General features: G+C 41.8%; 1 pseudogene; it reads right to left on the bottom strand.

The window, feature by feature from the left end:
• Positions 1 to 5,570: 5,570 nt before the first annotated feature.
• The window catches only part of LOC117549850, a 21,748-nt pseudogene continuing 11,928 nt past the window's right edge, over positions 5,571 to 15,390 (bottom strand).

The following is a 15,390-nucleotide window of genomic DNA, read 5'->3' as shown; positions in this document are numbered from 1 at the left end:
TGTGGGCAGTGTGATGTACGGCCTGTGGTAAGAGTTTAAAGTTTTGGGTACAAAATCAGTGCTCGTGGGACAATTTCTGTAAAACATTGTCATGTAAACCACCCATGGAACTTTCCTTTGCAAGAGCTCAGATCTCAAGTGCTGATAGAGCGATGATGGCATTTTACTTGAAACAAACAAGGTAGGCCATTCACCTCAACAAAGCTTGCATTCTACAGTGATGCAGATCTGAAGGTGGACAAGGAAGAGCAAGCAACACATTATATTGTTCCAACATGACAGGCTTCACTGATATTTGGAGCCCAGTGTGAGAAAATTACAGTAACTAAGTAAAAGCAGACTGCCTGGCGAGCGCAACATTTAGGACACAGGATATGCATAATGAGCCTGGCATTGTTATCGACAGCATGCTGCATTCTGGGAGGGCATTTGCTTAGCAGTGCCAGTCAGTGAGAGAAGACAACTCTGCATTGCAATTTGTCTCAACCAACCGGGCCTGACGGAGCGCTACGAGCATGTGCAGTAGTTAAATGAGTTGAATCTGTGTGGCCTGACTGTGAGGATAGGGGTGAATGGCTTCAGCTTCCACAATAGGTTAGGTGTGACCACTAATAGGGCTGGTATTGTGACAGTTATTTGATAATGAAGCCTACAATAAGACAGAGTTGCCACATTGCTCATTCCACCATAGCGAGGCATTCTTCCTAGTCAGTCATGGCAACAAGTCCCACATCATATTGTTGACTGAGCAAGCCAAACTAATTTAGCCTCCCAACACTAACCAGGCTGCTGAATGACAATTATTTTTGGACCTAACAGACCCCAACACGGACTTCTTGAACCGAGTGACATGACCCAGCTCTTCCTGCCAACAGCAGCCAGTGTGGTAGCATACCCCTGTTGTCGCTGGGCTCCCAAGGCCCCTCAAGTGTTCATTCTCAAAGCGAATGAGTTGAATCTCTGCCTCCTGGCACTAAACTAGCACTTCCTGCAGACTGAGAGGAGTCTCAGATTGGCATGCTTTAGCCTTCAAGGAAAAACCTGTCTGTAGCAGAACAAACTGACCTGTGTGTCCCGACATTCTTCTGCTATATGCAGAAGATTGATAACTTCAAAATGAACGGATAGGACACAAAAAAATACGGGCTAAACCTTCTCGTTTTTTTAATGCAGAGTGATGCACGCTGATGATCCTATGCTCAGTTCTTCTTGCTTGACTTAACAAGAGTAGTTAACCTAATATCTTCCTGATGAATTGCAGTATTACTAATCAGGATGGATGCTGCAGAAGCACTGCCCCTGATGCTTGTGAGCTCTGTTTTTGTGTTGCCTGTTCATGGCCTTGTGGTCAGAACTGCATGGAAACGTTTCCATCTGTAAATAATCATACACCGTGCATTATATTTGTTGGGTGAAGGTTGAATCATGCTAAAATACTGGCTTCTTTGTCTGATGCAGCTCTACAGTCCTGTCAAATCAGTGCAGGAACCCTTCATCCATATCTCCTAATATGTTCCAAATGTATTCTGTGGAAAATATTTTATACTAGAGGATGTTTAACATCATTATTGATTATATAATAATGGATAGTGTAATTACATTTTTTTTTCATACGATGGAACAGTCAATGATTAGGTTGCTTTAGTGAAATTTTCAAAACTAATTGTAGTGAGAAATGTTAAACATACTCTACTTTAGCTCTCCAACCATCACGTACATTGTTCATTTCTTTAACTATCTATTTTGGCCATTCATCATTTCCTTTTGGCTATCCAGCACCCAATCCATAGCTAACTACCGTGACTACTTGACCAATACTTTAAGATTACTATTTCGTCAATTACTGTTTATCTATGCCTTTAAGCCATTGGCAAATTATTTGAACTGTTTATTAATTACTTTGCCTTTTCTATTTCCAACCTCTCTTTAGTACTTTAGCTACAAGACATCTGTGCTCGGCAAATCATTTTTTTTAACCCACTTGGCCTGCATCACATATCCCCAGAAATAATCATTTGCTTTCATCAAAAGCACTCTATATCTATTCTTTCTTTTTTGTGCAAGTATAAAAACAAACCCCGTTTTAGATTGGGCGCTATCATGTTTACCTCAGATTTACTGTGGCAATTTAATGTGCACAGCTCACATGCTGAGTTGATGTTGATGCCATGTTTCAAAGCCCTGTAAGTCATTGTGGTATTGATGTTGAGAGTTAGTTATGGCAAGAATGTGCAGTGATGTGCTTGAGCAGACTGTACTTGGCTGTTTGTCTTGGTGGTGGTCTGAGGCTGCTTTATTCTGGCACTTTGGTTCTGGAAGAACACTGAGCTTCTGGATTGACAAAATATCCTCAAGATCTGAGGGCCTTGAATTCATTACACATGTCCCCAGTCTCCAGTTTAACCCTGTGATCAAGAGCCGCTCCTTGATCACCCGTGGAGAGAAATACCACACAGAAGCCCTCTCCTTTCTCCAGAGGGAATTTGTTGTCGAGTGTAAGAGGAAGACTCTTCCAAATAGATAAATAATGTTGGTAAGCCACATAGATTAGATAAAGGGAATTTAGAGAGGTCCTAAAGAGAAGCTTGAAGGCTGTTTGGTGTAGAGAGAGACATCTGCCTCCCAATCTGGCATGTGTTTATTATTTGTAGGGTTTACTAAGCCATTAGCTTAAGAAGAGATAAATAGCTGTTGATGTCTCATTAGAGAGCAGCAGGTTCACTTAAGTGAGAAGGTTATATGGTCATGCCAAGGCCTCAGAAAGTTTAGTAGCGCAACCAGACAGAAAGGCCTGATTTACAATGCCATAAACTTTCAATTTTAAACTAAGCTGATGAGGACAGAGTGCAAATTCCTGTCAAATGTAGACCATTAAACTGCCAGGCATTAGTGCACAAGAAGACATCATGTCTCCTGGTTACAACAAAACCTACTGATGTACACAAATAGTAAGAAGCAAGGTATTATAATCAGTCTGCCTCAAAAAGCGCTCGCTGGAGAGAAAATGAAAAATAGCAAATGAGGGAGTGCTAGAGACTGGCCCCATTAAAGGCGATAATCAATATCTGTCATCAACATTCCATAACCGCACTACCACCAACCTGCTGTTCATTTATCATACGCGGGAATAAGCACATCATATTTCAGGAAAAGGCAAATGATCTGAAGTGACATGTTATGTTTTCCTTGCTCTTTTTTTCCTGGATTGCCATCAATGCTTTTTTTCTGGATTGTAGGAAATCACATGAAGTAAATGGTGAGGAACATTCACGCCACATGACTGGCTCCATATTTACGTCAAGAACTTTCCATCCATCTATTATTACACCAGACATTGTACATAGCTGACTAACTGGAAAACAACCAACTTTTATAGCGCTATAAAAGGTGGTCGCTAACAAATGTAAATAATTAAAATGATTCAATGTAAGCTGTAGTCTGGCAGCATACACTCTCCCCGGCCCCCCCGCTGGTCTGCACTTAGCGCCGCTTCTTCCTTAAGACAATCACTCAGAATCAAAATACAGAGGATAGCTTGAGCAGCTCAAAGGTCAGGAACTCAGTGGGCCCTCACTACAAAGATACTTTAAATCATAAGGTGGTGTGTGAGTGGCAGCTAGCAGTGGGTAGCACACAATGAGCATGTGAGTGTGAGGTGTGATCACTGTACGCTCGCCTGCCAGACACAGCGCAGCGGGGCATCAACATCAGAGAGAAGCTCTACAAACGCTCGGTTACATTCACATATGTGCTGCTGGTGCCTGACTACTTTTTTTTACTGACTACAATAACTCTCAGCTTCTCACAACTAACTTATAATGACACATCTTGACCAAGTGTAAGCCGGTTTTTGGTACTTCGTCCGGGTGAAAAATGTTATTTTCCCAAAAGGGTTTTCCATGAGGGAATAATATAAACCCTCTCATAATATTGCATGTGCCCTGGATAGAAATGGCTACCAAATAACGTGCCGTATGGTAAGACGTGTGTGTAGTGTTAATCACTGATTTTGTGTATATTGTAAACTATGTTGATGTCACACAATTATGCAGAGGCATGATTAAACTTTGGGCGCCAACAGACAGCTTGACAAATTCAAAACACAGACCAAGTGCAGATCCATGCTGGTCGTCGGCCAATATTCATCAGAGGCAACCTGTGGTTATAAGGAACTAATACCATAATAGTGGTGAGAGTCCGTGGCGTGAGCAACGTTTATTTGGTGGAAAGCTCCTTCTCTCACCTCTGCATTTGATTTGGCCCATGAGTTGCATAACAGTCCGTTTGTGTAGGCGTAGTAGACTTCCACGTGTGGTTTTGGTCTCAGGTCCTGACGGCCACACAGATGGACAATGAAATGAGGTTCCAATTTCCGGAAAGGATTAGCCAAGTAGGAATCTGTCATCTTCATAGACTGATAGAGCAGAGACTTGATCTGTGTAAATGAATTTCCAGGTTTTAAAAATGAAAAATATGCTCTGAAGGGAATGTGGCCTGCTGTCCTGCCAGACTCATGCATTGTAGATTATTCAGGCAGCAATGAAGGGACCTACCTGCCAATGACAAGTTCTTTCTTGGAACAAAGTCTGGGCTTTGGCTCTCAAGAATAAAGGTATCAACGAATCCCGTTGTGTAGAATGGATGTCACCCTCAAAACGTACACTGTCGCAAATACTTTTTGAGGTTCAGAATCAGAAGGTTTATTATCAAAAAGGTTTTACTGAGAAGGAATTGGCCTTGGCGTTTGTGGCACAGTTAACATATTGAAGAGGAAAAGAAATACTGGGAAAGTCAAAAGTAAAGAACAAAAATATATATAGGATTATTAAACAAACAGGAAAGCTCTATTCCAACCAAGACTGCAAACTTTTATAACTCAGTGCATACCAGATGCCCTACCTTTGACCCTACCTTCACAATAAAAGCACTTAAAGTGTGTAACTGTTTATCAGAAATACCTTAAATGTATTCAGAGCGTTTCATTTAAAAGGAAACTCAAATATAGAGAATGATATAGATTTTTTTTCTGAGAAAGAGCTACCGAGAATCTATTGTAAAACTCTTACTGAACAAGTTTTGAATGTGTTTTACATGTGCATTTCTGCGGGGATGTAGTTTCGATACTAAATATTCAGAGGCTATTATTTAGCACCTTTGTATAGTTTTCTCATCATGCCCTCAGTGTGTAGAGGCCTTAAAACAACAACAACAACAACAACAACAACAAAATGACAGTGATACAATATTGATAGTTTCCATGGAAAATTCCATTTAAAAAAGAAGATTTATTCAAACATATTTTACATATATACATTTTTAGGGTATATTATCATCATAAAGTGGACTTTGGATTGGATAAAAACATCATTTTATATTAATGTTTAAAATCAATGCATCCACGTCATCTTAATTTGAACAGCTAAAGAACTTTCATCATCAGTGCAGTGTGTGATAAAGTGCTGTTTTTAGTTCAAAGAGTATTTCCTGAGCAGTTTTTTTTGTTGTGGCATTGGCAGTCTCAGAACCAGGAAGAGGAAGCCATGTTTTTCCTTCACCACCCCATATGCTGTCTAATCACCTTCCCATACTAGAACACACAGAAAAGTATTTGTTATGAATTGAGGCAATACTCTTGACCTTAAATGTATCCTTTTACCTTTGCTGTGCTTGTATGCATGTTTTTCTTGCATGTGTGCTCACTGATCATCCTGACACCCTGCTCCAAGTACAGGTGGGTGGCGTTGACCACTTGCATGCGCGTGTAGCCGTAGTCTGTGCTGCGGAGAGCGCTCCACTCTTTGGGTTTGGATTGAACAGGTCGGTCTTCTCTCTGCAGCCCTGCGGAGGAATCCAGTGCTTTAACTAAAGCACTGCTTAGTAATGAACCACATGTCTTTCACGAGCTCCGTCCACAAAGCCCTGTATGACATTTACAACTGTGGCTGAGCCTCGGTGTGTGTCTGGCCGCATTTTGATACGCTGATGAGTAATCCCTCTGTGGTTGGATGACGAAGCATGCCCTGCACCGCTCACAACCACATCAGAAAACACTCAACCAGAGGCACAGCTGCTACCAAACTCCTGTGGCATACCAACTGCTGCAGAGAGGACTGTGAACAATACATAACATAGTTTTTGTTGGTGAAACTGTTTGTTCATACACCTGGGGAGGATAACAGAGTTGAAATAAAGTGAAAGTACTTACGGCAGAGGCCTGTTATGATGTGGACCGGAGCTTTAGGGTTCACATAAGGCTCTTTGCTCCCATTGTAAACCTAAAGAGAAAAACAGATCAAGTTTTTTCCCCTGATCTAAAATAAAGACTATAGATATAAGAACGCGGAGGATTAAGAATGCAAGAGCTGACCTTGTCACCGTAGACGGGCCAAAGTCTCTCATATGTGTGCTCATGTGCCCACAACGCCACATCCACTCCTGTAAAACATATTTGATTATAATCAGGAACCTTCCATAGAAGAAATATAACATTCTTGCTCTGGACGCTCATGTTTCTCAGATCCTCTGCCCATTTCATTTTGAGATGTCTCAGAAATCAACAAAAGCTTAAAATCAGAGCAACCAAAAACTTCCATTACGACTAAACAATTAAATGCAACAAACAAAAGTCTGGGAAACGTAATAAAGGAAAAACATTTGCAAATGGGCTGTCGGGATGCCAGCCAGACCAAAGCCTGCTTTTTGAATAAAGAATGTTTGGATTGCTGTGCTCTCTGCAACTTTTGGGACATTAGTCTGTCTGAGTATGTGATCTTAAAGACCCATTAGCGGCACACAAATAGAGACCATACCTTGGTGGTAAAATAAATCCTCGAGACCGGGAGCTGGGCGGTTTGGTGAAATTCAGTCCCCAGTCTGACCTGAGATAAAACGGAGAGGAATAATGTCAGCGTGAACTTGCATTACTGTCCGAAACACTACCTGCCTCCTGAAACACGACCTGGTAGCATGCACCTACCAGCCTCACTCCAAACCGTGCCAAGTGCAGAGGGAAGTAAGCATAAGTGGAAACTATTTGGTACAAAATACAGTGATTATGACAGCACACCGCACTCAATGTGCCTGTGTGGTGTGGCCAGCCTGCAACACGTGCCACACGTCTGCTACCGGGGCCGTTAAAGTGTCAAGTAACACAAATCCTACTATTACCTTTTTGATGATACAAAATAAAGCCTTTAAGAGTACAGATGATGTGCTGCAGTCTAAAGAACACACTGTAAAACTGTGTTTGTAGGCAATTAATCAAATGTGTTAGGGTAATGATATCATTTTCTTTTGCTTGGCCAAAACGAATAAAAGGTTAGGGACAGTTGTAACACCAAAACTTTTATAACCACACCAATAAAATGTCTGCCATAAGAAATGCAGTAAAGTCATAACAACAGGAGCTTTCACACTTGACACCAAGTAGCAGTGTGAGGTACTTTGTGTTTTTAAAAACAACAACCACCTGATGATATTAAAAGGTGCTTTGTTTTCAAAGTAAAATTCCTAGCTTAGGTGTCAACGGCAGTATGATTTTGTTTTTATTTCAATAACCTGCTAAAAATAGAAGTTATTGGGTGTTTACTGTATTTTATCTATAATACTTTTAAGGACAGAACACCTGGTACGTTGGTAAAAAGTTATAACCAAGGCTTTTTCAGCCGAGCGTATTCAAAAGAGTTAAATACAATAAAGAAAACATTTATTTTATTTAAACTTCTTATAACATTCAAATAAATGCATTGTTTCCACATTTAAATACCTAGCTTTCATCGTCAGACGTATAGGAAATGTAAATGTTCGGCCCTTTGACGCTTCATCAAGTGATGCTACTTGGAGAGGTCCCAGTTCACCTCCTGGGGCCTGCTGTGGTGCCCTTGAGCAAGGCACCGGACAACCCCCCCCCACCCCTCTCACTCCCATTGCTCCCCGGGCGCTGTACAATAGCTGCCCACTGCTCCTGGTACTAGGATGGGTTAAATGCAGAGGCCAAATGTCACTGTGTGTGCCGTGTGCTCTGCATGTGTGACCATTAAAGAGGGTTTCATCCCTCCCATTAAAAAGAGGCCTGGTGTATGTGCTCCTTATCAAACGGCTGTCAGTACGGGTTTTACAGCAATACATCATCTGGCAGTGAGAAGAAATCCTTAAATGAGGTTACTGTGTACATTAGGAAATGTGTGTGGATTATGTGCGTTTGATTTACATACAAGGGAGTCGAAGGTGGTACAGTCGTCCTGATCGTCGTCGGAGCAGTACATGGGTCTGTGTCCCATGGTGATGATCCACGGACGCACTGCTCGGTTCTCTGGCTTGTTGGCCTCCTACGTTGGGAAAAGAAAGTGGTAAAGACAAGCACATGTAAATGTGTGTGTGAAATCTTGATGGGAAGATAATTTTACGATGGAACAAATTAAGAAATCAGTATTTTATTTGTTTATGCAAAGAATGGAACTATTTCTACAATGAAATGGAAAAAGAGAGTGTTAACAACAGAGAGGACTTAGTTATCATCAACACGTGTAAGTGGTGCGGTCATTAACCTCCAGGTCTTTCTTCAGCCACTCGTACTGCTTGAAGACGAGCTCCAGGCCGTATTCGAGGTAGAAATAAACCTCGGTGGAGAGGGAGATGATGTGCGCTGACCCCAGGTTCCAGCTGTGGACACACATCGTTAAAATGATACACAGCCGAGACCCAGCAGAGGAAGCATGCTGAAAGTCAGCGCATAAGCAAAACAGGCCTCACTTTAAACGCCACAAAAGTGTGAAAAATACTTCCAAATCCAAGCAATGTTCTTGTCTCTGACATTTCGCTGCTGGATGCAGTGCCAGGTCCACTTTGGAGCATTAAGTCCCTGCTGTAACATGAGCGCTTACGTGTTCGTCCTGCTCGGTTCATGGAAAAGCGTGTGTTCTGTACATGTGTTCTGCATGTTGTAAACTGAACTGTTTCCAGTAGCAGTGGTGGGACTTCTTGTTCCCAGAGACTGATCAGCGGGCAGCTGGCCTGTGGTCGAGCACCGTATTATCTTACTGCCTGAGACAGGGACGTCTGCAGTGTGCCATGAGTCACTTAGTTAGATGTGTAGCTTCTTTGTGCAGTTCCAATGTCTCTGAGATAGCCAATTCCTCTGGGCTGCCTCTTGCAGATCATTAATGCTTGCTGAAATACAGTAGGAGGCTAGGTAAACCTTCACATGATACTTCACATGGGGCCCATGTTGGAAAATATATGATTTCTTTTTCCGAGCCTCCATTTTTTACGACTAACCAAAACGGCTTGTGGTTTATCACGTCAAAAGGCCCCACGTATTCTCTTCCAGCTTACCTGTACCACAGGCTCTCCGTCTGGCCCGGCATGCTGAAACGATTCCTGTAGTTGGAGAAGTTACTGTGGGGAAAAATAAAGAAAAATAAAAGTTAAACGGAGGGACTGATCATGCAATCTACGTTCTTTAAATATCTAAGTGATGGCAATTAACGCCACAGACTCCAGCTCTCTCTTATTTTGTGGTGCCTACACAATACACTCATTCTCAGCTTTGCTTGGAAATATATTATATCTTTAAAAAGCTGCCTCGTTTTCTTTTGTTTCTTCAGTTTTTCCCTTTGATTTCAACCTGCCAGAAAACTCAGGGTGGTATATCACTGGATAAAGATGACCATCAAGCTTCTGTGGTGACATCTGCTACAGAGTAAAAAAAATATATATGAAGCTAGTTTTAGATATTTGGGAGAAACTGTACACTTTGCTGACGCCAGCATATCAGTGGCTGCTTCTCCAAATTAGAGGCTGTAGAAAACATGAACGTAGCGTTTTTGACCTCACCCTATGGTGTTCTAACGGGAGCTTTTGAAGCTTAGAATCTTGGTCAGATAATCAAAATTTGGGGGAGCCTGGATGGAGCCAAGATGGGACAAGAAAGTAGGAGCCACCATGGCGGAGAACGCTTCACCTGTCAATCACGAACACAGGCCGCTAAACACACCCCTCAAAAACCATGACATCTTTAAAGAACAGTATAATTTAAGTTCTAGATGAATTACATCTCATGCACTTCCTTGGTGGTTTTTAGGACTGAGATTTGGTGGTTCCTACTTGCTCCAGATATAGGATGTAGGATACTAGCATTTAACTATCACTGTCACCACAATCACCACCGCTTATTTCGGGACTCTTTACATTCCATACATATACATCCTTTATGACAAAAATAATCAAAAACAACATTCAAGAGATCATATCAAACCAACACTCTCCATCAGTACAATGGGTGCACCATGCGAGAAGGAAAAACTCTTTCATGGAAAGCTCAACCTGACGCCAACCCGCCAGTCTCTTTTCACGGTTTTTAATTTCCGCATGAAGGCAGGAGCCAATCTTCTCAACGGGCCATTAACTATCCGAGGTGATGGGATTGATTGTTTTCTTATCTTACATAAGGGCGGGAAAAAGAGGGAGTAAACTGGACTGCAGCCGGGTCAGGGTGGGACGGTTCAGATCCCTGCACTGACTGGGTTAATGTAGGGTTAGGGGTAACTAGAGAGCAGCGGGGTCACAGGTCAAAGGCCAGGAACAGGGAAACAAAGGGAGGATCACAGCGAGGTCAGGGTGAAATGGGCCAGTGTGCGATCCAGCAGTGGCTCGTTTGTGATCTCTCAGCATGAAGGAGAATGCAGAGTCGTTTTTATGGACATACTAAAACGTTGTGTAAGTGTGACATACTATTTTTAGCCCGAATCCTTTAGCTGAAATGTCATATTATAGTCTGGATTGTTAGGAAATATATATATTAAACGAAGCATCATAGCATTTTCAGCAATGCATCAACTGAAATGTACAGTATGTTCTGATGCATCATAGAAGGAGATCAAATAGATATAAAGAGTGAGATCAGCTCAACTCATGGCATTGAACCAGAAACGGTCGTAAAATGGATTCATACTCCCATCTTGTGGCTGGGAAGTGTACCAGCAGCCATATAGAGGGCTCTGGGAATGCAGTTAGTAGAAATCAAATCATTTTATTCAGTAAAAATAATACACACACTCTCTAGGAATTCAAACTGAGTATTATAACCAGGCATGCCCTGAGGGGAAGGATTAGCCTGTAGAAATACATTTAACAGCAGGTTTTAAATTGTAAGGCTTAGCGGTGGAAAACCTAAAAGAAATACGATTCAATTATATTCGTCTCATAATTCTGAACTACGGGAGTCCGACGTTTAACATGCGAGTTGTCCTCTGTAACCCAGAGCAAGCGTGTTTCCATGTGTGTTTGCTTTTCCATTAAAACAAGACCGAGATGCAAATCTGGTTGCTGTCAAAGTCAATGTGAACAACCTGACTCTTAAACTGACCCAACAAGAACCCCCCCTCCCTTCATCAGATCTTCCCTTTCATCCTCTGATGAGCTTAATCCAGACAGTTGGAGACATTGCCTCAACCAGTTTGTAGTCTAAAGCAAACATGTCACTATCTCCATCCCAGAGCAGCGTTTCAAACACAGATGCTCGTTCCCCTGTCCCTCCGAGGGCCCGATGAACCATATTGCGCTCGGTGAACAAAGACAGTCTTGATTGGGGCCTTAGCATCTTCTGAGGGTCCACTGTTCTCATCCTGCTGGAATGCTGACTGAAAACGAATTGTGGTCAGCCATGTTTCAATTGCCTTTTTAGGTTTTGAGGTTGGAAAGAGGGATGAATGGAGAAGTGCGAGAGGAAGAAAAAAGCAGGGGCCAGCTGCTGGGAGTATTTGGATTCGTAACAATACCACAAAGCAAAACACACATTTAGGTATAGGAAAGGGAGGGAGAGGGTTAGATTTCTGGTTATGTAATGCAGCAAGCTGTTTCTTGATGTTAGGTTTTTGTCTGTCAGCATGCGGCGCCAAGAAAAAGAGACTACTGTTAGCAGCTTCGTAATAAAGATCAAGCAGTAGTCGCGTTTACACATTGCGAGGCCAGGCGAGGACTGATCGGCGGCAGCAAGTAAATATTATGCTGCAAGATCAGTCACCTCTAAACGTTTCAAAATGCATAAACACACACAAGTGACTCCAGCAGATGTTCGTGGAAGTTAGGAATACATTAGCCGCTAACGCTCGGAATGAGGCTGCTGAGGGTTTTGCTGTCTCTGCTTTTCTCTCCTCTTTACTCATCTTCATCACAACAACATTGAACTCGAGGTCGCAAAATGTATCCAGGACAGATTATAGGCTCTTACTTATGGACAGTGGTACATTTCTGTTCCATATTACTGGGACTTCAAACAACCATGTATTTATGAGTTGCATGTGGGGACATTGATAGAGCTAAAAGGATAAAGACAAATATAACAGAATATCAAAATACGACGAGTGCTGCTTACAATATGTTTAGGGCTGCACAAAAAGTGTATAGCCAATTAATCTGCATTATTTTAATATCTAAAGTGGATTGATATTGCTTTAACGTATCATGTCGGAAGTAAACTGATGGCATAATAAAATGGCTGAACAATGTCACCATTAATGTTTGGATTTGTTCCCACTTACCAAAGACAATGTATGTAAGGGCCATTATATTATGCAATCAGCTTTTACTAACACTAACCCTTATAGACAATCATCTGCATTTATTTTATTATTTAAAGTGGCTTGATTTTTGTTTTAACATTATCATTGAAGTAAAAGTTGATTGCATAATATAATGGCTAATAGAACAATGTCACCATTAGTGTTTGGATTTGATCCCCACTTACCAAAGACAATGAATGTAAGCTGGGCGGTGGTGAAGAAATGTACGTTACTGTGGAGAACAAAAAGCAGTGTGTCCTGTGTGTCTGTGTTAGTAGGCAGTGTGAAAACAGAAAGCAGTTTGGTTGTCTTTGCAAACAGTGGCGCCAACTAACAAACACCACTTCGAAACACTGCAGACCTTGGCCACCCCTCTCACCACCATGGGACTATCTATAAAATGTCCACTACAATTGTTTTGTCTGGCCATCAGTCAAATCCTCACATTTAAAGGTTGGAACCAGCAGATGTCTATTATCTTATATTGAAAAAACTTATACTCGCTCTTTAAAAATGATTTCATAAAAGATTTATGTTTCCGCAATTGTCCAATCAATAAATAGTTCAGCTCCGAATTTGTACTTTCCCCCAAACTTCAGTTGCATTCTCTCAGACCGGAGAATGTCCCAGACCGCAACACGTTCAGTGAAGCCGAGTCAATACGCAGACAGGAGTTACAACCGTGTCTCCGAAAAACATGTAGTGAGCTGATTATTACAGTCAGATAATGTTTGTTTTGGAGGAGCGTTGATTTGTTTACATGTTGGTGGCTATTAATGCTGGTCCAGCCTTTAGAGACCAAAATAGCTCCCATCTGCTCATGGGAAAGTTAGGCAGTTGTCAATAGGGTGTGCAGTGATAAGGGGAAAAACACACACACACACACACACACACACACACACACACACACACACCACACACACCACACCACACACACACACACACCACACACACCACACACACACACACACACTACACACACACACACACACACACACAACACACACACACACACACACACACTACACACATACACACACACACACACACACACCACACACACACACACACACACACACACACACCACACACACACACACACACACACCACACACACACACACACACACACACACACACACACACACACACCACACACACACATATCCATTTGTCATGATGTGTCTGGCAAGTCTCTCTCAACAATATGGATGTGCTGCTATTTTGCCCAAAGTCCATTAATCATACTTTTGCCCCCGAGGCAGAATGTTGCAAAATGTATACAAAAAGGAAAACATTAGCTAATCAAAAACAGGAGATGGACCGGAGACATTCGGACAGCTTCCATGTTGTCTCACTGTCTATGAATCCCTGTTAAGTGAGGTTATATGAGGTACTTATCTATAGCAGTGGAGAGCTGTTGGCACGGCCCTAGTTTGGAGAAGCAGGATGGAGTACAAGGAAGCTAAACACAAGCTACTGAGGCAGCGAAATGTATTGAAGCCTAGATAAAAAATGTTTTATAAGTTAAGTGTACTCTATTTTTAGAATGTAAAAACCGCTTTACCTTCGGAAACCCCTTTTTACAGAATTGTATCCGTTATCTATGCTTACCAGACTACATTAACTTCCACAGTAATTTGACCTTGAATACAAAAAGGGCAGTTGCTGTCTGGATCGGTTAGTACTGATTTTGTCTGGGGGGCTTTAAGGAGGGTATAAATAATGACTTTGGTCCCCAGTTAGAAACGGCTGTCATGGTCTGACAGAAAGGTAACGCCTTTAGTTAACAGATATTGATTATTTTAAGGTGGCTAGCAGCAGGACATTGCTCAGCCTCCATTCTTCTGAAAACTGGGGTCCTGTTGACCTTCATTTACTGTACTGTAGGCCATACTGGATAAGTACCACATCAAATCCCACTTAAAATAAATCCAAACTAATCCTTAACTAACATGTGATTTTTTTTATGAATACGGGTGAAATCAAATCAAATAATTAACTTCCACCTACTATGTGGACTCGTGGTTGCCGGGACAGGTCATGTAGGGCACGTAGGGCGGCTATGGACTGGATCTGCCTCATGAACTCGTCTCCGATCCTGGCGTTATCCTGGAATATTGACAATCAAGGGTTACTACATGACGACAATGAGTTTTCCATGGGATAACATTGTTTCTCCAAATTAGATTAAACTATGCAAGTCAATTTTCCAGAAGGCTTCAGGAATGCATAGCCGACAAACCTCACTTAAAACGGAGGCTATTTCTCTCTTAGATACACATTGTGGTTAAAAGCTGTTCTCACGGCTCGTACCTGCCGCAAACATAATGACCCATCACACAAAATTCCCTTTCTCTGCTTTTCTATTTATAATATCAGTGAGGCCACAGAATGTACGTGCACATTCCAGCTAAAAAACACATCTTGGATAAATTATGGTTATTAATGTTTGCCGTAGTCTGCTGATTACATTAGCATTTCGCATGAATAATGCAGGATTTGAAGAAAAAGATATGACCATCGAAGACAAGGTTATGCCTAATATCACAGATGACAGGGAGACAATGAGCAAATATGTTATTGGGACTTAAGTTTGAGGTTTGAAATGGCACTTATTTTATTCAAGAAATACTTTGGCGATATGACCCTGACTCTCGTCTTTCCCACAGGCTTACGGCATCTCACAGTAATGCTAATCATAAGCTGTGTGTCTCAACCACAGCGGAGGGCCTTAACATGAACCAATAATAAACAGTGGAGAGTCTCGAGATGAGGCAGAGGAGAAGGGTAAAATGGCTTATCTCATCTGTCACGGTGGAATTAGTGGA

Source organism: Gymnodraco acuticeps, unplaced genomic scaffold (assembly GCF_902827175.1).
Source record: "Gymnodraco acuticeps unplaced genomic scaffold, fGymAcu1.1, whole genome shotgun sequence".
Taxonomy (NCBI): Eukaryota; Metazoa; Chordata; class Actinopteri; order Perciformes; family Bathydraconidae; genus Gymnodraco; species Gymnodraco acuticeps.
Note: the sequence above shows the minus strand (reverse complement) of the source record. Positions and strands in the feature narration are given on the sequence as shown.